The sequence below is a fragment of the Rhinolophus ferrumequinum genome, chromosome 13 (assembly GCF_004115265.2).
Source record: "Rhinolophus ferrumequinum isolate MPI-CBG mRhiFer1 chromosome 13, mRhiFer1_v1.p, whole genome shotgun sequence".
Taxonomy (NCBI): Eukaryota; Metazoa; Chordata; class Mammalia; order Chiroptera; family Rhinolophidae; genus Rhinolophus; species Rhinolophus ferrumequinum.
The window spans coordinates 66,271,764-66,295,128 of record NC_046296.1 but is presented as its reverse complement, the minus strand read 5'-3'; the positions used below and the strand labels follow the sequence as shown (position 1 = coordinate 66,295,128).

Here is a 23,365-nt window from a genome sequence, read left to right as displayed (position 1 = left end):
ACCGGGAACCCTACATTCTTCTGTTCCATTCTAAATTGGCTTCTCTCTAAGCTCTAAAGCAGGCCTTTAGCTTAGAATTTTCCTTTGGTATCATGCAAAGGTGCCTCTCACTTCTCTCCCGTATTGGAACACCTGGATGTCCCACAGCCAGGAACAACAATTAATCACGCCATTGGACTGTTCTATAGGAACTCGACCACCACTGCCACCTGCTGTGTGGTGCTTAAGATTCTAGGGACTGGATAGTACATGCATCCTTAGTGGGGGCAATAGTTCCCCAAAAGGACAAAAATTGTTTGGGGGGATGAGGAACCCATAAAACCTTACTCTTGTAAAATAGAAACACCTATATAGTATATAAACAGACATACAATATATCCGTGGCATTAAAATTTCATGGATGGGGGTAGTTAGAGAAAAAATGTCTAAAAAGTCTCCTCGGCGGAGCAACAATAAAAAGAAAGAAGGCTGAGAAACACTGAGATAGTACCACCTTTGCCACGGATGCCCCAGAATATCCGGTACCCTTGTATAGCTGCCACTTTACACATCTCCACTTCCCAAGGCTCTCCTGGTTGAGGTTGCTTGATAGGACCTCAGTAATGTTTAGAACTGTTGACTCAAGGGAGCCTGGGAAATATGGTTTTAGCTTTCTAGTGTTTAAAGTAGAGGTAGGAAGTCAGAAAGGGGCAAAGGGTGTAGGTGTTGAGTGCATCAATCTGTCACCTCAGCCAAAGCTTGGTCTAGAGTTGTAGATTGAAACCCGTTGGCACATTGAATTTTGAAGGTATTGCTCCATTTTCTTATAAGTTCCGATGATGCTGTTAAGAAATGCCACTTTAATTCCTGATTCTTGTGTGTGACCTATTTTTTTTTCTTCCTTCTCTGGAAGCTTTTTAGATTCTTCTTATTATTGACATCCTGAAATTTTAGTGGTGTCTTGTGGTGAGTCTTTTCTATTCATGGTGCATGGGCTCTTTCAATTCGAGAAACACAGAACCTTCAATTCAGGGAAATTTCCTTGTTTCTTTGATAGTTTTCTCCCCTTCATTATCTCTGTTCCTTCTTTATGGAATTCTTATTTGTAAGATAGTGGACTTCCTGGCTTGGTCTTCTATTTTAATGTATTCTCTGTTTTACAGCTCTTTGTCTTTTCTCATATAAGACTTTCTCAACTTTATCTTCCAACCTTCTCCTGATTTACTGATTTTTTCTTTTCTTCAGATATTTTTAATTAAATCATTCACAAAGTTATATACATTTCCCTCATTGGGAATTTTGGTAATGAATAAAAGTAACAAAATAAGATAACAATGAAATATGTTTCACACATTAAAAAATTTTGTGTTTTGAGAAGGGAAATATCATACAAACAACAAAAGAAAACAAGCACTCAGAATACATCCACATGTATGTGCAAAGACAGTGCACCCATCAACTAACCCTGTTTCATTCTTTACATAATCATTAAATCAACCACTTATGAATTAGAATTGAAAACATTAAGAAATATGAGATTTACCTTATGTTTCTGATGTTTACAGTATCAGTGCAAGACTCATAATAGAGTCTTCATTGATGCTAACTGACAGATGTTTCCAAAGTAAAAGGCAAACTTAATTCCTACAGCCTGCTGAGCTGTAAGATTTCATGGATTTCATTATTCTTACGAGGAGAATCTGACACAACTTATAGTAAAATAGCATGAGTAATAAAGCACACCAAATAACTATCACTAAGAGTAAAACCTACACATATTAAAATATTGATTTGAACCATGTTCTAATTGAATTAAATGCCCATTAAATCAGCCAACTTTACATCTCATAAGACCTAACACCATATCAAAGAATATGAATTCACCCACCAGAAGTTTGCAAACACCTAACCCCAAGTTAATATTTGTACACTTGTTAAGAATTAGTTTAATTAAAGTTTACTTTTCAGGTATAAAACAAATAAGACTTGGGGATGTAATGTACAGCATGGGGAATATAGTCAATAATACTGTGATAGCGTGGTACAGTGTCAGATGGCTGCTGGACTTACCAGGGTGATCACTTTCTTAGGTATATAAATATTGAATAAATATGGTGTACCCCTGAAACTAATATAATATTGTATGTTAGCTATATTTTTTAATAAAAATCTTTTTTAAAAGAATTAATTTAATTAGGAAAGAAAAACAGAAACAAACACGTGCATCTTTATAATTTAAAATATTTCATATTACACATCAACAACGTTCAGATTTAAGTTGTGAACCAAGTTTACTTTTTCCTGGTAGATTTATGTCATCAAGGCTTTCTTACAAAGCTCTTTCTCAAGAATGTGAATTAGACAAACTTATAGTAATATTTCCAATGCCCGATTTCTTCCTATTGAGATATGAAAGTATAAACCTATTTTGAATAAAGATATTTGTCAAGATAGGGATCTAAACATTTTGTCAGGCAAACAATATGGTGAAAAAGTTGACTATCTTAAAATGTATATAATCTCATAAGTCCCCCTGACTTTTAGGGGTTGAAATACATCTTGGGTTCCTAGAGAAATTATATACTTTATTTAAAAGGAGGACAATGACTTATAAACTCACCAGAATATTGAAATCCATTCTTTTTTTAAAAAACAAGATGTGAGCAGTGGGTTATAACATGTACATGATGTTCACACAATATTACTTCTCCCCTTTAATGGTATTCATGTAGAATTGGAACACATCTTTGACCTTTGGCAGTGGTCACATTTGATGGTCTGTGTAATATATTTGATTCTATATATACAAACCAAGCCTTTCCTCCCCCAAGATATCACATTCACAATGTCAAAATTTATAGTTATATTTAGAGAAAAAATAGTGATACAGCCAAAAGAGCCATCACTCTTTGCGGCTAAAAAGGTAGAAATTCTGAACAATATTTCCACCGGTGGTCATTCTGATACCTGTAAGACCATGACACGAGATAAAATTCTTGTTAACCTTAAAAAGGTAGCAATGAAAACAACAGTCAATCATGGAAAATTTTCCACTACTGTAGTCCCTCCTTATCTGCGGGGGGATACATTCCAAGGCCCCTAGTAGATGCCTGAAACCTCAGATAGTACCAAACCCTATATATACTATATTTTTTCCTATACATACCTACTATGATGAAATTTAATTTATAAATTAGGCACAGGAAGAGATTAACAATAATAACTACTAATAAAATAGGACAATTATAACAATTATATCCAGTAATAACAGTTATGTGAATGTGGTCTTTCTCTCTGATAACTGATCTGATACCAGACAGCTACTAAGTGACTAATGGCAGGGAGCATATAGAGTATGGATACGCTGGATAGTCACATCCTGAGCGAGACACAGCAGGAAGGTACGAGATTTCATCACACTACTCCAAATGGCATGCAATTTAAAACTTATAAATTGTTTATTTCTGGAATTTTCCACTTAATATTTTCGGACCCCCATTGACTGCAGGTAACTGAAACCATGAAAAGAGAAATCTCAGATAAGGGGAAACTACTGTATCCCCACTATAAGGTTAATTAACCAAGATAAAGCACAATTGCAGTGATGCAATAGAGGAAAACCAGGGCTCAAAGGTGACACAGAATTATGCAGAAGATTCCTTTTAAGGTCATTAATGTTCTAATCTCCTACACATATTCCCCTCTGAATTCCCATCAGAATTAAATCCATCTGATTCAGTCTGAAAGAATAAGCAAAGTTAGCATCAATGGCACCAGTGTTGGAAATTTTAGGAACTCCACTTTTGCCTTTAAAATTTCCACAGGTGACAAAATCAAGATGAAACCAATGCCCTGATATAACTGAGCAGCTCATTGGGTTTTTTGAGAATATTAAACATTCATATGAAGTGCGTGAAATTAATATTTCCTTAAGTATTAGTTATTGCTCACTTATTCATTTATTCATAAAATATTTGTTTTTACTGATGAGATAATAGACACATCTAACAGTGTTCTATGAACTGCAAACCTCCTTTACTAAAGTCTAACCTCAGTGCACACACCACTTTTCAATTCTCACAAACCTTATAGGAGCTTTGACAATTGGAAAGTATAATGCTCAGTTAAACATAACTTTTTGTTAGCTGAAATTTTTCTTGTAGATATAAATAAAGTATATTTTATGACTATATCAGCAGATCAAAATTTTCAAAAATAGCTAACACCGTTTAAAAATCTAATATGGTAGATTTAGAAAAATATAACATAAAGATCAAAATAAAAGAGAGAACTTGTTTCTATCAGTAAAATAGAGGGATTCCTTTTATGCCCATTATTTTAATCTTTCAATAACAAAATGTGTATTTGAACAGGACTTTCTATAGCTTCAGTCGGAAAACTGAGCAATTTTTGGCCCTGAGAGGGAAGGAGAAAGAAGATTGAAACTCTATAGGCCTTTGTTGAAAATCATTAGCATGAATAATAAGGTAAGAAATAAAGAATTACTAAATGAACATCCAACTGCCAAGGACCTCAGGCAGGCTTATCACCTCAACCAAATATCTTGCAAGTGTGTTTCATTAACCACAGGGAAGCTGGGTAGAGTATGGATAGATTGATATAAAACCAACTTAACTGCTGAAAAAGACTACTCAAGTATGAGGGGCCAGGGGAATCAGCTTTCTCAGTGCCTCAGTCTATAATCATTGTCATGGTGTTCACGGTAGAGAAAAAACTGTCACCAAAATGCAACACAGAGAGATCTATGTACGTATGGTTCAATACATTTTCTCAAAATGTCTATTCTAAGATTTTTGGATTCTCAGAATTGTTAAAGAATTTTTCAAGCTGCAGCCTGATATGCTATCAAGCATTTTTTAAAAAGTATATAGAGACTCATATTCTAATCTCTAATTTTTTGTAGGTTACTTTAAGAATATAAAATTGTTTCAACATAACTAAATATTTAACCACTGGTTTTAGAAAAGGAAAAGCCCCTATTGCCCTCCAATTTAACAACTGGAAAAACTGAGGCACCGAGATGTATGTTAATTTGCCCAAGTTCACAGAGGAATTGAGTGGCTCACCAGAGACTTCAAGCCAAATCTTCATGTCCAGAGCTCTTTCCAGATTATGCAGAGGGTCTCCTCTGTGCCAGCATCTACTGGCGATATGAGAGAGTGACAAAGAGCACACTGAGGACAGAATATGCACCTGAGAAGATGAGATACAGCCTTCCACACCCAAAACACCGGAAACAGCTAAGTAACAATACAAGACTCTGATAATTAAAAAATAAAAATAAAAAACAGTTCTAGGTGTTCAGAGAAGGAAGATAATTTAAATTTGAGTCCTGAGAAATAATTTCATGGACAGTAAACTTTTTCTTAATTTTTTATCTGGAAATAATTTCAGCCTTAAAATAACCACAAATATAAAAATTGTGCAAGGAACATTAGTATATCTTTCATCCAGATTCTGACTCACCTATTGTTAATATTTTACCCCATTTGCTTTATTATTTGCACTCTCTATTTACTTCTTTCTGTCTTTAGTCACTCATTCATTCATTTTACACACGGTTTTTTCAGAATCATTTAAGGTAAGTTGCATACATTATGGCCCATTACCCCTAAATACTTCAGTGTATATCTTTTTAAATTAGGGATTTTCTCTTAACCACAATACAGTAATCAATTGCATAAATTATATTGATCTATAATGCATTTATTTAACCTACTATTCTACAATCCACATTTCGGTTTTGTCGACTGATCTAATAGCAATTTTCAATCTTAGGGCATTTTTTTCCACTATAGGATCCAGTCTAGGGTCAGGTTTTGCATTGAATTATCAGGTCTCTTTAACCTCTTTCAATCTGGAACATTTTCACAGCCTTTTTTGTCTTTCGTGGCATTAACACTTTTAAAGACTATAGTTCTAGCTCCATTAACTTTTCTTTGTTTAACATAATTTATATAATGTTTTGTGCTTATCTGATATTTCCCTTATGACTGGATTGGGGTGACACTGCATAGGCGATGCTGTATTCTTTACCCATGATCACACGGTCAAGGTGTCCAAACTCTCTGTTCTAAAAGTGTTTACTTTTCTCCCTTGTAACTAATAAGCAGTTTTATTAGACAGTGACCCATTAAGAGCTTACCAATATCCTGCTCTCGCCCATTTTCCTTAAACTTATCAGCCATTGATTGCCAGAGTCAGTCTTTACCGTGATAGTTGCAAAATAGGGATTTTCCAACTCCAGCGTTCCTACTGCAGGTAACATTTGACCTCCGCATTCTGACAGAAGAGCAAGCCCTCCCTTCTGCTCACCTGTCCATTCCTTCGTTTTCTTTCCTTCTTCCTTACTTTCTACTTGCCTATTTGGTATAATTGGATAATAATGATTTTTCTATTTTTAAGTGGCTTATACTTCATTATTGTACTTACTTATTTTGGTGGGCAAAGTGTCCCAGATTTGGCCATTGGGCACCCCTTCAAGCTGGCACCTGTTTCCTTAGGAGATGCTCACATCATTTTTTCAAATGCATTTTATTTTTAGACTAACTACATGACATGTATTTCTTAAAAACAACACCTCCACTCCAAATAAATCAAGGTCAAAATAAATGAAGAGCTCCAGGTAACATCAGTTCCGTGTGTCCCAGTCCTGGTGTGTGGATGAAAAGCAGCAGCCAGTTAAGATGACAGGTGATAGAGCCAGATTGTCAAACTTGTTAATATTTTTCCACTTCCAACCATCCTTAAAATATATATATACATATATATATATATATGGGGTCACACCATCCTCACGTAGAGAAACCTTGCCATATGGATTCATGTTTTCACCAATAAAGAACTGGTAGTTTTTGAAATTAGCAAGGTGTGCTTGATTTGTTCTGCAGCCCTTATCACAAAAGGTTGTACTCTTTCTAGTCTCTTCTTCCAGTGTCCCCTTGATTGATTTTATGCAATCCTTGAGGTACTTCTTATAGACTTCTTCTGTGAAACTGGTTTCCTGCAAATGATGGTTCAGGACAATGTCAACACCAGTGATAACTGTGCTTTCCATACCTTTGCCCTCGGGGCCTTCAGTGGAGGCATTTCTACCAGTGAGCGAGTCACCAGTGTCACCCTCTGCCCTACTGACCATCTTCGCCTCAACCTCCAGGCACAGCCCGTCCGCGATCTCCTGGATCTTGCAGATGTCGGAGAACATCTCATCATGGCTGATGAGGTCCTGATCGAAGATCATAACAGCAGCTGGAAGGAGACGACAGCCGCACTGGCTCAGCAGGAGCCGGGAGCTCAGAGCTAGCGCGATGCAGCCAGAGTAGCACAGGGGTGAGGGTGGGAGGGGGGAGCCGGTGGAAAACCTCCTATACCTTTTCTCAAGCACTTCCTTACTTCCTGGCATTTGGAAGAATTTCTGGAACAGTATGTTCCAAGCACATCTGGAATCTACTCTACCTCAGCCTTGGGGCAGAAAACGGTTGGGAAACAACCAATCTCCTGTTCTTTGGGAACTTTGGGGTAGTTTCCAAAGATGGGTAGCATTTTGATAGGCAGAAAGAATGCTGTAGAAGGAGCAGCATTTTAGGTTTAAACAAGGACAGTGCTGGACACAGAGAAAGGATTTCACATTCCCTCTTTGTACCAGTTTTCTATAGCTGTGTAACAAATTAGCCCCCAAAATATTAATAGTCACTTAAAACAACCGTCTGTGAATTTTCACTTGAGGCAAAGCTCAGTGGAAATAGCTTATCTCTGATCCCGATAGTGTCAACTGGGCTCAAGTCAGAGTAGAGACTCCAAGATGGCCCCACTCGTGTTGGGGACTTTGGTTCTGTCTGTTGGCAGGGGCACTAGTGCTCTTCCACGTGGCCTCTCTCTCCAACAGGAGAGCTTGACTTCCTCAAGCTGCAGCCCAGGGCTCCGAGAGGGGAAACTGCCTACAACTGGCACAATGTTATTTCCATTTGATCATCATCGATCAAAAGAATTCACAAGTCCAGCCCAGTTTTAAAGTGAGGGAAATACACTCTACCTCTTGAAGAAAGGAACAACATTTATGTTTAGTAATGGGAAGAACTGTTGGTGGCCATCTTTGCCAATAGTCAACCACACCCTCTTTTTATCCTTCCAATTTCTAGAAATAGATTAGTAGTTTTTGAGTATCAACTTGGAAAGGAAGAAATGGAGAGTTTCAGAGACCTGAATGGGAAAGCCTTATATGACATTTATTTGGACAATGTCCTAAATAAGTGATCAATAATACATTCTTGTTTCCTATATGGAATGAGAGTTTTGTGTATGAGAGTAAAGAGTAATATTCAAATTTATTGGAATAATTGTATAGGTATCTTGACACTTTTTTTTTAAATCTCAGCTTAAGCGACATTGAGAATCTGAAAAAGTTCCAAAGCAGATACAGAATAATGCTATTTTTAAAAAAGTATTTATACAAAAGGAACGCTTAGAAAATCAAAGGTCAGAGGCAAAAGGTGGGGCGCTATGGAAGGGGATTTGGTTACTGTTTTTATTTTATTCTTTTTAACATCGTTTCCCATTTCCAGCAAGGGCAGAATAACACCACCAGCAACAAAGACAGGTTTGCATTTCAACATATATAAATAAAATCTTGATTAAAGTGAAAATGAGAAAAATGGTGTTTCCTAAAAATCCATTTCTCTATTTGGTGCCCATCAAATACTGAGTTATGCACAAGGGATAGGAAGATGGTATGAGCTATATTAATAGCCTCTGCCCTTCAGCAGCTTCAGTGGAGTGACAGACACATTACAGGATCATTACAATAGAAGAGAGACCTGCCAAGAACACCACCTGTCCTGTTCAGGGATATTTGGATGCTGTTCAGCAAAGATGTAGGATTACAACTTCAAATAGAAACATCACAGACTCAATGATCCTTTTAATCTTACTTTTTAAAAAAAAGTTGGCAACAGAATATATGTGTATAGTCTGTCATACATACTCTGTTTATCTTGGCTTATTTTTCTTTTCACCTTTTTATTTTATAGATTTCTCAAACACATACAAAAGTAGAGAGAACAGTGTAATAAGCAAGCTTTCACTCAGCTTCAATAATTATCAACATAGATCAAAGCTTCTTTCATCTACACATCCCACTCCCCTGTCCCCAGATAGATAACTTGAAAGCAAATCCCAGACTTTATATTATTTAATCCATAAATACTTCTGTTTGAATCTCTAGAAGATACACACCTGAAAATATTAAGAATAGAAACTTAATATCAGTCAGTGTTCAAATTTCCCTGACTCTCCTGTAAAAGTCTTTGGCATTTTTGATTGTTTGAATCAAGAGATAGTCAAGGTCCATGTGTAATATTTGGTTAATATCTCTTCTATCTCTTTTAATGTATAAAAATCCTCCCTCCCTCTTGTCTGATTTCTTTCTTTTTCTTTTGTTGTTGTTGCTGTTGAATAAATTAGGTCATTCATTTTCTATGGACATTAGATCTGTAGAATTTTCCAGCCTGGATTTAGCCAGTTGCACCCCTGTGGAGTGTTTAACTTATTTTCCTATCTTCTGTATTTCCTTCTAACTGATAGTTAGATCTGAAGTCTTAATCAGATTCAGGTTTGATTTCTTGGTGTAAGAATCTTTCACAGGTGGTAATATGGCCTTCCTATTTATTGCATGGTATCAGGAGACAGCTTTGGGAGTTTCTTTTTTGGTAATGTTAGAATTGTTCAGTAGATTTGAGTCTTAATGGTCTGGCCCTTCTTTGCAATGCTCCCCCATCAGCCGTTGAATTAATGGTTTTAACAACAGAGATTTATCTTTAATGCAAGCTTTGTTACTTTGGTGACATCAGATCTTTCGTATTTCCTAACTCATGCCAAATGCTGCCCAGAAATACACATATGTAACATAGTACAGTAGAAAGAAGGGCGTCTTCATCTCATTCTTCAGAATCTAGCTGACTAACCTCCAATAAAGTCACGCTCGGGTCTTATTTTCCTCAACTGGAAAATGAGGGAATTGCTAGGTGATTGAGTTATTTTCTAACTCTGAAATTTTGTGGTTGCAATTTCCCCAGATTGTCACAGGAATGATACTGGCTCCAGAATCAACATTTGACCTTTGCCTGTGTGAATACACAGGTCCCACCCACTTCCCTGTCTAAATAGCTTCAAGGGTAAGAAACCTGGAGTGAAAATTTGCGTTGTTCCTGTTGATCCATGAATAAAATTTTGGTGCGCTAGCTCTTGAGGCCAGCAGTAATGGCCCCACAAGTTCTGAGTAGTAAAACCAGTATTACTACTCTGTAGGCGGGGGTTAAACACAACTCTACCAGTTAATCAAGCTTTATGGGGTTTTTTTTAATGCTATTTGACAGTTAAGTCAACAAGGTGTTTCAGAGATTTTAAAAGAAAACAGCCTTGAGTGTACTTGTTCAGAAAGAAATCTATCAGCTAATTCTGACTTTTGCACGACAGTAACTACGGTATTATTACTATCTTCAGATGTCTGAACTTTTCTCTAGGGACAGTTCCTTTACGTCAAAGACTATTGCTATAGGTCCTATATTTCTTGAAATATAAACAGACATGTTATTTACCATATATGCATCTGATTTGCAATATAAACATACTTAGAATATATATCAGAAAATTAACAGTACCTTCAAATCAGTAATTTAATATGTACATTGATGAGAGAAAATATAACTCATAGCTTTCAGTTAAAACAAACAAACAAATGTTGAAAGAGCCATAGGAAAGGCATCCAGATTTCTCCTAAGGAATGTCTAGCTTTATAAAGTAAGCCAAAAAATACCTATCGTTGTCCCGTAAGATTTGTCTGCATTAAACCAAATGAAACTTCTACCCAGCTTTTATGAGCCAGCGTGTCCTTCAGTGTCAGAGAAAAGTGTCCCCGTGAGTGCCAGCGGCATAGCCCATTGCTTCATTTTGTAAATCTAGACTCCCTAAAAAGATCTGGCTTTAAAAACACTTTAGTTGAGAACTTTCTATCTTTCTTATCATCTAGAGGGCAGATTCTATTTCATGTTTAATTCTGATCACCATAAACAAGATGAGAAAAGTGTTAAAGTAGAGGGATGAGGCTCAGGGGATAAAATCTGGATTCCTTTGTGAACTGCCTCAGACTGAAACATGTTTTGGAGAATGTTTTATTGCTTAACGTATAAGTTATTCTTTTCAAATATTTATAGTTCACATATATGAATGAAAGTATAGCAGCCTGAAGTTGAAAATTTCCTCCCGCTCAATCTAGCCTTCAGCCAACATGCAAGTTGTTCTTCTGAAGTTTGGAAGCTACACTCCTGATGAAGGCTTTTTTTGAGTGTGAAAAGGATTTTAGCTGACACCGTGGAGGAACACGAAAGAAAACACAAGGTCTTGAAAACTGGGTGACCGAGTCCTCATTTTGAATGAAAAGGGCTCCGGTGCTATTTCCTAAAATGGGATATCATGATGGAATGATGCTTAACAAACTTTGTCCCAGCAGTGACTTGTATTTCAGTGACATGGCCACGTGGCATAGGCCTGCCTACTCTGAATAGGAGCACCTTGAAAGAGAAGGTTCGAGGACTGGGTCTTAAATACTGACTGGACTCTTGGTATTAAACCCAAAGTTGCAGAATAATAACTCTAAGAAGGTATATGAATTTTTTTAGGGAACAAAGGAAGGAAAACAAATCTGTGTATTGGAATGTATTCTTACATTCTGTCCTCTGTTAAAGAAAACCCAGAGCTGGACAGAAGCTAAAGCAATGAAAACACATTTTCTTCAGGACTTCAATATGGGAAAAGAGACCTCAGTTCAGAATGGGGCACAATTCTGAACACAGCTCCTTTATAGTGAAGGAACAGAGTGGGGAATGGGGTCAGTGGATGAAAAAGTACTAAGAGGAAACATCAGAACTAAGGAGGGATTCTGACTAAACTGAGGCAGCAGGATTCTTGTCAAGACTGGATTATGCAGAGGCAAAAACAGACGTTGAAAAGTTGGGGCCCTATAGAGTTTGGTCAAGGAGAGAATCTTTGTCACCTCTTCCAAAATGGATTTGATGCAAAGTACAATAAAAATTATGACTGTAATAAAATCATTAACACAACTACACAAATAAAATGGTGAGGCGCTGTATTAAGTAAAGGAACATAAGGAAAAAATTATAATAGAAATCTTGGGCTGAGAAGTCTACTGCAAATAAGCACAGAAACAGCTCTCAGTTTCTGGAGAATGGAGACGAAAAACCTTGAAGGTTAGAGGAAAGTATTTTCCTCCCCCACAGTGTAAAACAGAAAAATCTCTTTATTCTTTTAACGTATGATATAATAAGGAATAATAAAGTCCAAGTAACAGATAATAAGTTAGTTCTATAAAGGCTCTCACAGCTTACATTTTAAACCTCTAAAACTGAGAGACTTTTCCATATAGTACCTTGTTTTCATTCTGAAATTCTTCTGACGCTTCCTTATCTGAATTGTGCCATTAATCACAAAACTTTAGAAATATATTTTCATCAATGAATAACAATGGCCATTTATTAAGTCATATTGGCCTAGTATTTTAATGCCTTTTCTGTGCAATAAGTCTGCAAAGCAGCTATTATCGCATTTTAGAGATGAAGAAATTGAGGCTCAGAAAGATCAATTTACCTAACATCTCCCGTTAGTAACTCAATCTGGTATTCAAATCGATGTCCATCTGATTCAAAAGGCTGTGTTTTTCATGTTGAATGGCTTTGGTCTATAAACAGTTTCAGAATCTAATTTTCAGAAACGCTGGATGTATTGATTAATTCCCTGGGCATTTCGGGCTTAGGACTCCCCTCTACGGTATGAGGTAATGTTGGAGCAATGGAGTCAGGTCCCCTGCTGTAGGTTTATACTTTACCTGCCCCAGGAGCAGCATGGCAACAAAGCATTCCTGCTAGCCCTGCAGGCAGGACCATGGGTGTTTGCTCATTTCGTGATGGTTCCGGGAGTGTTGAATATCCTACTTGGTGGGCACCCAGCCGTGCAGGGTCAACTCTGGGCAGTAAAACACAAATCCCTCTCCTTAATCCTGCACTTAAGTAGCTCAGGGCTCCCTGTGCAAATACACTCACAGCCTCTCATGTAATATGGGACCCAGAGACGTGGAATCACTCTATTGAACCCTCGAAGGCAATTGATATTTGAAACAAACATAAAATAATAGAATTTTATAACCAGATAGGACTTTAGAGGTAATCTAGTTCAACCCCTCATGTTAGACAAAACCGTGAAGGCTCACAGACTTCCTGAAAGTCCCAGAAGTAGTTAGCCTCCCAATTCAGAGCCCCGTGAGGCCTGATCCTGTCAGGTGCTTTTTCCACTGTGCCACCTGGTGCACCCTAATGAGGAAAGCAGCGTGGGTACAAGGCCCCCAGGAGGACACGTTCCACAGTGTTTAACACTTCGAGTGAACAGATAGAAGAGTCTGAAAAGCTCTCTGGAATCCCAAGTTTTGATAACATAACTCACAAAGGACACCATAATGGTATTTGTACAACATTTTTACACAATTGAAAATTCCTTCACAGCCATTATGTTTACTACCGTGTTTCCCCGAATATAAGATCTACTCTGAAAATAAGCCCCAGTTAAGATGGTCAGACAGACAGATGCATTTAGTATGTTATGACGATGTTCCAGAAGAAGATGACATGACTGTATTTGAATAAATGTAGATTATTGTACATGAAAAAATAAGACATGCCCTGAAAATACACCCTAATGCATATTTTGGAGCAAAAATTAATATAAGACCTGGTCTTATTTTCAGAGAAATAGGTATAAGACCCAGTCTTATTTTTGGAGAAACATGATATTAATATCTTACATGTTGATAACATTTTATAATTTGTGGAATATTTTTCCACATACTGTCTCATGACTAGGAAACTGACTGGTACCCTCATCTTATAGATGAGAAGACTAAAGTTCAAAGAAGTTCATACATCTTGCCACACAGTAAGTGACGAAGATGGGACCAGAGCCTGTGCCTGCCTCCTAATCCAGTGCTCGTTTCTCACGATCTCTAAGAAGAGACATTAGAGCAGCAGGCTTTGATAAACTCAGGTTAAAGAAAACCAAGGCACAGATCTCTCATTTAGGCACTTAACCAAGGTAATGTACACAACTGGCAGCACAGCTGGTCCAAGACTTAAGTCTTTCACATGATGTTCTCCCGACTACAACAGAGGACTCCCCTCTCCTTTGTTAATCCCCAGAGCAGAACACAGTTTACAGATAATAAAGACAAGCAAGTCGCTCCAAATTTGGTAAATCTCATTCTGCTGGGCAATGTAAGGGGGAACTCTAATGTCTCCAACGTGTGAGTTCTCCTGCCAAGTTCAAATCCTGTGCATCTGTGGCTTTTTCCTTCCTTTGTGTAATGAGTTTGAATCTTTTTGGAAGGTGCAGTCTCACAAGGAGAAGTCATAGAGATTCTTTCTCTCTGTCAGCCTTGTGATGAAGTAATTACTTGGCAATTAGCAAGAGAAGTCTTTCTGCCAATTTGGAACTGCACCAAGAGAACTGAGGGAAATTCCAAGATAAAGTTTAGAATTTGACCCTCAATATGAATAAGAGATTGTGGGTAAAAGGGAAGCATTCTATTCTCATGAGGGTGGGCAGAATTTCAGTGTACCATCTAGTGAAGATGCTTCTGTTTCTCTCTTATGTCTGGAGAGATACATCTTCTAATATGATCTTTAGGAGATCATTACGTAATTGAGGGTGGAATGGTCCAAGTTAAATGAACTTTTTGCTCTTATTTAACTAGACGAAATGATTTGTTTTACTCTCCATGAGTGTATCAGAAATACCTACTGTTGTAAATTTCCATACATTCATTTATAGCTTTTGGATCATAAAACTTTCAAAGCAGTCTTCATCAATCCTGATGCAATTATTAAAGAAATACATAGACATTACAGAATATGTGGAAATACAGAGAGACATTAAAAAGAAAAACATCACCCAAAGGCACTTGACATATTCTTAAAGGAACAATTGAAACAGTTGAATACACCATCTTTCTTTTTGATTCCATGCTTTTTTGGAGACATCATTTCCCCTGGGCTAGCTATATTACAGAAATAATTCTAATCTGCTTCCAGATTCAAATTGTGTGGCCTCTGTCTAGGCGTATCTGAGCATAGGAAAACCCTGGCTATGTCACATGTAAGGTACTTATCTCGTGGCTTATTTTAATGGCCTTCCTATATAAAATTTAGTTTTTCAACTATGGAATTTTGTTTCTTAAAAGTTACAATATTACCTTTGGACCCTCTCCCCACAAAGGACATAGCATCTCTAGAGACACCGTGAATCACTTAGAAAAGGTAGCGTGGGTCTGCTCTGGTGGTTTGGAACAAAGCTGCAAAAGTCACTATTACTTGTGTGACTCTGAAGGCCTAAAACATGTCTTAGTCGGTACTAAATCTCCATCAACAGGCAATGGGACCACAGCTTTACTAAATGCGTGAGAGTATCTCAATGACGCAGGCAGATGAGAGATATGAAATGAATATACAGGGCTCACCAATAGTTTAAATTAACAATTGAACACACTGAATCATAGTTTTAAATTGATAATATCTGGAGATACACTACACTACTTCTCAGAATACCTTGACCGAAACTATTATGCCAGGCAAAATAATTTTAAAACCTGTACAGAAAGCTGGCATTTGAATTGATTCTGCATGCCAGAATGCAATCAAACAAATCTATTCACCTAAATGCTTTTTGTTGAATTACACAGCCTCTTTCTCTTTGCCAATTTGTTTGCCAAGTTCTATTGATTATTCAGGATAGTCATTTCTAGCTTTTGAGGTTTTCCTGTCAATACACACTACCTGACTTTCCAAGAACTTCCTCACTCTATGTTTTGGGTGTCATCAGGTTTTAGGAGTTTGTCTGAGATAGAAAAAAACCAGAAAGATAAGTCTTTTTGCTACAATATGGAAGTCTTTCCAAGATAACTAAGAATCCAGGGGCATTTTCACCTGCAGTAAAGGGCAATTTCTGATTCAAGAAAGATTTGTGAAATGTACTAGGTCATTCTCCTAGGAGGATGAAATCCTGTATTTACTCATTATACTGATTGTGTGACGGTCACTTATCATAACATAGTCCTGAACACCAAAAAAATTCACAGCTTTTTGTATAAGTCCTCCACGGGGCCCCCATTCTCTTTTGCCAGTCTCCTTACTTTGGGAAACACTCAAAAACATTCAACAAGGGACTTCCTGTTTTAAGATGACTGAAGGATGTTCCCACCTCTTTCTCCTCCTAAAAATCACTCAAAACCAAAACAAGGGGAAAAAATTAGAAACACATATCCCATCTTTGATAAAGTCAGGAGAATTCTGAAACCCCAAACCCAAACCCTACTCTCTCCCCCAAAATATTGGCTTGCCAACAGATCATTCTGTTGTGAAGCCCAAACATATTGTGTAAACAAAGCAAGAACAGAAATGTATTTATTTATTTTTAAGGTATCATCAGAAAACAAGAAAGACATCATCTTTCGGAAATTAAAAGTAGGTACGCAAAAACAATTGTAAAGTCAGTAGAAGGATTGAAAGATAAAGTTGAAGAAATCTCTCAGAAGTAAAATAAAGAGATAGAGACGGAAAAGAAGAGAGATGGGTAAAAATTTAAAAGATCATTCAGGAAGTCCAATACTTGAGTAACAGGAATTTTCCAGAGAAAAGAGTGAGGAAGAAATTATCAGAGAAGCAATATAAGTAAATTTCCTCAAACTGAAACACAAGACTCCAGAATGACTCAAGTGTCCAGCACAATGCATGACGAGAAGACCCAGAACAAGACGCACTGCATGAATTCAGAGTATGACGTATATAACAGACCGCAAAACCTCCCAGAGAGACAAACCAGGGTGGATACTAGGGATTCAGACGCCATGTCGGAATGGCATCGACTTCTCAAAAGCAACACTGAAAACCAGACGACAGTGGAAGAATGCCTTCAAAAATGCTGAGTGAAATGACTCAGAAAGTTGGATTCTAATCCCAAGCAAACAATTTATAGGAGGATAGAAGTGAAGACATTTTAGTCACTAACGATAAAAAATTATTTATCCCCAATGCATTTTCTCAGGAGTCTACATTCCACCAAAATTGGAAAATAAATTAAAGTAGCTGAGCAATGGGGGAACAAACAGGAGAAGGAGGTCATGGGGAATCTCAGGACGCATTGGAGGGCAGTCCAAGCCAGCCAAGGCTGGAGCGCAAGGACTGGGGGCTCAAGGAGCATCTCCAAGAAAAACTGCAGTGAGGAGATTACACATAAGTACGTAGAGCGCTGTGAGGGTTTGGGCAGGAATGTTATTAGGGAGCAAGAAGTGTTGACGGATGCAGAAAAGCAGACACCCCATAGAGATGTCACCAGAAAAAAGAGGAATTGATAGGCTAGCAGATAGGCTTGGCCTTGTAGAAATTTGGCTATTGGAGGTATGGAAAGATGTGGGCATGGGTTCAAAGAAGTTAAAGGAACAGCAACAATAATAATGAGGCTACTGCTAACTCTTGGAAAAACAGATTTTTCCAAAAAGGAAACAATATCAGTATATCTTTTGGCTCAGCAGAGAATATATTTATATTATGTTACATCACTATTCAGTATTTACATAATAACGTAAATACTGAATAGTGATGTCACCAAAACTTGTAAAACTATATGAGGTTTTCAACAAACAGTGCTGGGAAAATTGAATATGCATATGCAAAAGAATGAAGTTGGACCTCACCTCACATTACATACAAAAAATGAAGTCAAAATTACTGATAGACCTAAAAATAAGGGTTAAAACTATAAACCTCTTATAAGAAAACATAAGAGTAAATCTTTGTAGTCTTGGATCAGGCAATGCTTTCTTACAGATAACACGTAAAGCACAAGGAACAAAAGAAAAACTAGATAAACCGGAACACATCAAAATTTAAAACTCTTGTGCTTCAAAGGACACTATCAAGAAAGTAAAAAGACAATTCACAGCATGGGAGAAAATATTTGCAAATAATAATATATCTGATGAGAGACTTGTATCCAGAATATAAAAAGAACTCTTACAATTCATTACAATAAAAAAGACAAGTAATTCAATTTAAAAATAGGTAAAGGATTTTAACAGACATTTCTCCAAAGAAAATATACAAATGGCCAAAAAGCACATGAAAAGATGCTTTACATCATTAGTCAATAGGGAAATGCAAATCAAAATCACAATGAGATACCACTTCACACCCACTAGGATTTCTAAAATAAAAAAGACAGACAAGTATTGGCAAGGATGTGGAGAAATTGGGATCTTCATACATTGCTAGTGGGAATGTAAAAATGGTCCAGCCACTGTGGACAGTTTGGCAATTCCTCAAAAAGTTAAACATTGAGCTACACTATGTTATAGAATTCTACTCCTAGGTACTTGTATGAACCCAAGTGTATTAAAAAACGTATGTTCCCACAAAATGTTGTACTTGAAGTTTCATAATTATTCATAATAGGCAAAAAGTGGACACAACTCAAGTAGCTACCAACTGATGAATGGATAAATAAAATGTGATGTGGATATCCATCCAATGGAATGTTATTCCATCATGAAAAAGAATGAAGCACTGACATGCTACAACACAGATAAACCTTGAAAACATTATGATAAAGAAGCCAGACACAAAAGGCCACATGTTGTCTGATTCCACTTACGTGAAATGTCCAGAATAGGCAAACCCATGGAGACTGAAGATCGATTAGTGCTTGCCTAAGTTTGAGAGGAGGGAAGAATGGGGAGTGACAGCTGATGGGTATAAACTTTCTTTGTGAGGTGATGCAAATGTTCTAAAACTACATAGAATGATGGTGGTACAACTCGGAATATCCACCAAACCATTGAATTGTACACTTCGAGAAGGTGAATTGTATGGGATGTGAACTAAATCTTAACAGAGCTGTTATACAAAAAAACTCTATTAGGGAAATGAAAGGAGGGTAGATAATGGAGCTAAAACCTTATCTACCACTCCTGGTCATCCATATATTACGTCTAAAATTCATGGGCCAAAAGGCCACTGATTTGCAAATTATTTTAAAATATAAAGATATAGTCAAGAAAAAAAAGCAACCCAGATGAAAGAATGCAGGAATTGCTTCTGGGAAGCTGGCTATGGAGGGAAGATAGACAAGGGATTATTCTCTTTGATTACTAGAAGCCTTTTAAGAAACCTGGGGAAATTTTTTAACTATTTACCTGTATTGCTTTGATAAAAGTAAAATTTTAAAGTTTAAAAAAAAAAAGGTAAAATTTAAAAATGCTCAAAATTACTGACATTGCACAAATAATTATGTTAATAATTCAACTACTGCTTAAATATTTGGGCAGCATGTAAAGAGCTTCCTGGAAATTTGATGAGCAACAGGGCAGTGTCACTCTCACTTGGTTTCTCCCCACAAAGGAGAAACAAAGGAGATCTTTGCAGCCTCTAAGAATTTTAAAGTATTCCCTTTCCATCAATTTAAGTTCTTATCCTTAGAATGGTTAGTAAATGATTGTTCAAAATCATGATATAAAAAAGCCAGACAGACTTGGGTTGGAAATAGCACTGCTTTTTCAAGTGAGTGATTTCTGAGCTTTAGTTCCTTCACCTGTAAAATGGGGACGATATAACCCTCACACAATTGCTATTGAGGGTTGGATGAGGTCATGTGTAAGAAAGCCTCTAGCACAGCAGATGGCAAGTGCTCAACAAATATTCTTTTCATTCATTCATTTGTTCAAAATAAAATGAGTCATGATTTGAAATAAAAAAAAAAAAAGAACAAGACTCCCCTCAAAGACAGACGTGACCAATGTGACTATTCTGTTCTACAAAAGAAAAACAATTAAATTTTAGACGTTTGTGAGAATTATTTTTGACGGCTCTAGAATTCTTTGAATCCCTCAGTTAGCTACTGTAAATCTAAAGTGTCATTAAAGAGAAATGCGATCCCCTTCTGTCCGGCCTGCAAAGCAAGCACACACAGAACTGGACAGAGCAAAACTCTCATTTGAGTCAAGAAGACGCGGACTCAAAGTCTGATTTCTCCGTACACTGACCCTGGGCAACCTCTCTGAGCTTTGATTTATTCATCTGTAGATTTGCGGAAGTGTATGACTATACCAGATCTTCCTGGTACGTGGCCTGCTAGGTTGCTGTGAGGATCACCTAAGATACTGTATGAGATGGCGTCAACCACATAGAGCCATTCAACAAATACCCGTTTCCCTCTGACCTGCTTACGGCGACCTCAGCCGCCTTTCCCCACTTCTCAAAGACTCTAACATACCTCCTGAGCCGTTTCTATACCACAAGGTCTATCTTCCCACTCTGAGCGATGTTTGATCAGCTGTCCAGACAATTATCTTTTCTCCTACAATGATCTGGACGGCCCTTATTTTATCCTCCCCTTCCTTTCTGGAATTGCAAATGCACAGAAAATAATAGTAATAATGTAATCTTTAGCTTTGTACCTCATAAAAATCTTAATAATTTCTCATATCTACCTCAGATACATCATTTTTTAAAATATATGTATATATATAATAGAGTTGAAACCCTCTATTTGAAATTAGAAGCCATCATTCCCAGGTGTTTTTATGTGTCTACAATAGATGATATTGTTTTGCAACTTTTTAAAGTTAAAGAAATTGTGTTATATTCCATGTGGCATTCTGAGATTTGCTTTTTTTCACCAACATTGTTTTTGAGATTTATCCCAATTGGTGTATAAAATTCCATTGTGTGAACATACAGTGACGTGTTTCTCTATACTCTTTGATGGACACTGAGGTTATATCCACATTTTTACTGTTACCAATAGTCTCACATGGAATATTTTTGAACTGTTCTCTTTGTGTGCATATTCCAGAATTCCTCTAAGGTAGTGGTTCTCAAACATTTTTGCCTCAGGACTCCTTTCTACTCTTGAAGTTTATTTAGGGCCCAAATTGGTTTTGTTTATGTGTGTTAGAGCTATCAATATTTATCATATCAGAGATTAAAACTGAGAACATCTTAAACTATTAATTCATTTAAAATAGCAGATTAGGAAACTAAAATTTAGATATTAAGTAAGGAAGGCCACACGTGCTGAGACAGGACTCAAATCCAGCCAGAGCTGCTCCCCTCCTCCAGGCCCTATAAGCTCCTGCCTGGGCCTGGTAGCAACCCTGGGGTGGCTCCAGCTTCGGGGTGACCTGGTCTCTGGGGTCCCAAGCTCGACGGGGAAGAGATAGGTGTGTGAGGCTCTGACCTGTGGGGAAGGCATATGTGGCTTTAGAGTCCCCATCGCAATAACAACTGGGCAAAGGCAGAAGGGGGGCGCATGATGAGACCAGGACAACAGCTGTTTGCACGCGCTGGTGTTCAGTTGTCCTTGTTCCACATCCAGACCCGTGATTCAGGCTCAAGTCTCTTGCTTTGCCTTTAAAAGCAGAGTTAGGGGAAGATGTTACCTGCATTCACCAGATATTCATCTTATCTCTCCATTTATTTTGGCCCATGTAAACATCGACTCAAACCACTCCAGTCAGCAGAAACTTGTGTATCTTTCTTCCGGAAGTGGCCGCTAGCCGATCTCTTGTATTATCTATGCACATGAGGGCCTATTTAGCAGACCTCAGATTCAACTGTTCCCTGTTATCTTTGAATAGGTTCTATAAATAGCTACCAAGACACACTGACAGGATTACAAGCTTTCCATTATGCCACTTCAATAGTTAAATGTAAATATTAAAACTATATCACACTTTCTATAACCCTGTTTCGAGAATGCTTTTTATTATTACTTATTTGTTTTTTGGTTTTAACTACATCAAAACAATGAACTTAAAAACAAAAGGGATGTAGGGTCTCTCTTTGGATAGTCTTGATCCGTGTGGGTATGTCTGCTTCTTGCTTTAGAGTACCATTTATTTGTAGTTACATGACATCACATGCTGGCCAATGGAGTTTGTTGAATAAAGATTGTATGCTGTCAGTCTTTCAGCCAACAGATCACCAGTTTTAGAAGTTCTGGAATAAATACTGCCAACAATAAGGAAAAGAACTATTACAGAACTATATAACAAATGAAAATTCTAGCAAATAGTCAAGATGACTAGCTGGCTTTTAGCCAATTTGATTCTTACTTTTGCTGAAATGTCATTGTTGTTTCCTCGTTTTGAAATCACCTTTCTTCCTTTTTATTGCTTTTCATGCTGCTTTATTTACCTGGATTTAAAGTGGCATTTGTATTTAGGGATTGCTTATTGAAATGGTATTATAAGTATCTAACTGAATATCGAAAAACAAATATTAAGTTCTATTTACAAATGTTCCTTGTTCTTAAAAGGTAATTTGATGTTATTCTGTTCGAATAAAAATTAAAGGACTATCACCTGCCAGAGCAAAAGAATTCATCACAATAATTAACACAAGAGGGTGGGACACACACAGGACACCGTTGGATTTCAATGTCACTGAGAAGGATAATGCAACATTCCACGTACATAATCATATATCATAAGGACTCTGCATCCTTTAGATGGCACAGAGTGTCAGTATGTCTGAAATACACACTCAATTTATGAGATAAAGTTTAGACGAATCCATTAAGGCCTTCGGGCTTCTGTAATTTAAAATATAGTTGCTATCAACTTTCCCTATCCTATTTCCTCCTAAATTTTGATGTTTTGTTAGATGCTGAGATGTGTTTTCATTCTTTCTACAAAGTTTGAACACATAAGCTTCATGTCACCTAACACATACAATATCTTCTTTGCAATAAATTATTGCTTTTATATCTTTATTACTAGAAAAGAAATTATTTACTTAATGAAAGGAGGAAACTTTCCTCTACCCTTCAAGGTTCTTTCAGCTGGTCTAATAAATTGAATCTATATAAGACTGATTAACAAGAGAAAATAACCAAATTTAATTACATACCTACATATGAGAATACCACATACTACATGTGCGAACCCCACATATAAGAGAAAGTCAGAGACCCCACATACTGAGAGGTTCCAAGAAGGAAAAATGAGGCCCCTAATTCAAATTCTTCTGTGTAGATAAGTGGGGGCAGAAGTTTCTCTTGAGCCCACGGGGTCTCTGGTTGCCTTTAGCTCAAAACAATCCACAGACCACTGAGGCATATCTTGGGGTAACTCGTTCTGAATCCCTACACACCCAAAAGGCATCTTTAAAATTAAAAGTTCAGAAGCACTTTTTGAGGATCTATAATATACCAGATGTGTTTTGTATGAAAATTTGTAAAGTAAGATTCCCATTTTATG

At 37.1% G+C, this 23,365-nt stretch overlaps 1 pseudogene; it reads right to left on the bottom strand.

The window, feature by feature from the left end:
- Positions 1-6,631: 6,631 nt before the first annotated feature.
- On the bottom strand, positions 6,632-7,240 carry LOC117032827 (translationally-controlled tumor protein-like; annotated as a pseudogene).
- Between the last annotated feature and the right edge of the window lie 16,125 nt (positions 7,241-23,365).